Below are 2,446 nucleotides of genomic sequence, written 5' to 3' on the forward strand. Positions count from 1 at the left end.
ATTCGAAATTTGTTATGTTCTTTTCCGAACTTTGAGGTAAAGTTCATTAAGCGCCAAGCGAATTCGGTTGCCCATACGTTAGCTAAGGCGGCCAATTCTTGGTTAGGCGTAGGGTCTTTAGTATGATACCTTCTTGTATTGAACGATGTTTGATAAATGAAATGTGTTGAGTTTGTTTCTGTAAAAAAAAATAAATAAATACAATATAAGGCAATTTATTTTGTCCAATTAATCTCTTTATGTTAGCAAATCAATTCTTAGTCTAAGATTTTATGGTTGAAGAATGCATTAAGAATGCAAAAATCAATAAGGAAAATTTCGATGATGGCGGCATGCACAAGAATGGGAGATTTTCAATGGAGGGAGGATAAGAAAAAAATACCCCTACCGACAACATACCTTCAAATGAGAACCTTGGAAGTGTGTGACACAATTGAAAGATGAAAACTACAATGAATGAGTGTGTTTCACTCAAAACTTTGTTTAAAGCTATAGGAAATTTGGATTTGTAGATTGAACAATCCATAAACCAAAAAATGGTTGTTGGGTCTTTGGGATCGAATCATCCTTTTCCACCATGTCACACATGGAGGTGGAATCGAATTTGTAGATCAACATCAATGAAAGAGTTTTTATGGTGAACAACTTGTGGGTCCAACAATTGAAGTCAGAAATTGCAGATTGCAAGCATAAGGGGTCAATTATTTTAAATTGGTATGTCAATATCAAGATCCTAATAATATGTTTTAATGTTTTGACGCATTTGATTTTAGCATATTCTCAATCCTTCACAATTGTCCCTCATTCTCTCATAGGTTGAAATTGCTTTTCATTCCTTAAAATGAACATTTGATGAAAGTTAACACAAGATGATTGGAATCAAGAAGCTTGTGATTTAAATTAAAAAACTCATGAAGGTATGATTTGAATCATGAAAATTCCTGACTTGAATCATGAGCAATCTTGAAAACTAAAAATTAGATATTGGATACGTGAATTGAATTATGCCCTCGTTTGAATCGAATCATGAGGCAACTTAACTTGAGTCATGATATGGTTTGACTCAAATCATGAACAAAACTTCCAATTTTGTTTTTCCTAATAGATTTGTGACTCGAATCATGCTTTGGCTTGAATCGAATAAAACAAGAAAAATTCTAAGTTTTCTCATCTTTGATACAAATCACTTTCTCACTAAATTCAATTGATTTTTTTTAACTACAGTCAAAGTGTTGTTTTTACATCAAATTTGTATCCCATCTGTAGCACATAAAAAACTAGTTTTTTTTTAGTGGGATAAATGTAAAGCTACTATGATTCAATCATAACAATGTAGTAATGTACACAAACTACACAATATGTGAAAAGAATAAAACAATACAACCATATTAAATTATACACAAACCACATCTACATGTGTGAAAGAGAAAAATGATACAATCTGAAAATATACACAAACTACTGAATATTTATTCCAAACAGAACCAATGCACAAAACAATAACACAGCATCAATATAAATATCAGAGAAACATTAAATCAGACTCAAACATATATAAATACATAATATTGCAGCTCTTTGATGAATAAAACTAACATAACATAAGACAGATCCTTAAAATGAAATTATGAATAAAACATGAATTTAGTCATTAAACTTATCACTCTGTCTTATAAAATCTGAAAAAAATATGTGTAATCATTCAAAAGCCCATTGATTTTCGCGGCGAACTTCTTCCTCTTCCTCTTTTGTGAAGTCATTCACAATATTAAACATTTTGCGAACCTCCTCAACAGTCTTACCAACCATCATGTCCGCGGTAGCTTGGGTTGTAAGATCTCTTGATGTCCAAATAGTTTGCCGCCAATATGAGTTCAAAGAGTGTGACTTGATCAACCTTTACGAACTCGGCATCCCAAGCCTTGAGACCATCATCACCAGCAGGTTTTTCTTCAGAATTCGCAGCCTCGATATGCTTCTTGCAGTACTCAATTACTTTTGCCAAAATCTGGCTGGTTACATTTAGAAGAGGAATTCCAGTGTCATCGGCGCAATTATCTTCAATCATATGCTTGATCGTTTGTGATTCCAACGCTACTGGTTCGTCGACTTCAAAAATATCACCATCTCGACTCTTGAGATTGATCTCTTTGTTGTTGATGCCATGATTGAACTTTGATTGTTGAATAGTATTCAGAAACCCTAACAGCTTGACAGTATTTATATTGCAACTAGGGTTGGACTCCAGCGTATCCAACAAGTTTAATTTATTGTTTTTTTTTCTTTGTTTAGAGATTTGATTTGAATTTGAATCAAACAGATTTGTTACCTTTTAATTAAAAATATATAAAAGATTTGTTATCCATATAAAAGCGTATAGAATGGATATTGGTTTTTAACTTTTTTTCTGTTACATAGTACTCCTTATGTAAAAATATATAAATAA

The 2,446-nt window shown here is 32.1% G+C and overlaps 1 pseudogene; it reads right to left on the bottom strand.

Annotated features, from left to right (window-relative positions):
* Positions 1 to 1,698: 1,698 nt before the first annotated feature.
* On the bottom strand, positions 1,699 to 2,146 carry LOC131642079 (SKP1-like protein 1A; annotated as a pseudogene).
* Positions 2,147 to 2,446: the final 300 nt, after the last annotated feature.

Source organism: Vicia villosa, unplaced genomic scaffold (assembly GCF_029867415.1).
Source record: "Vicia villosa cultivar HV-30 ecotype Madison, WI unplaced genomic scaffold, Vvil1.0 ctg.004458F_1_1, whole genome shotgun sequence".
Lineage (NCBI taxonomy): Eukaryota > Viridiplantae > Streptophyta > Magnoliopsida > Fabales > Fabaceae > Vicia > Vicia villosa.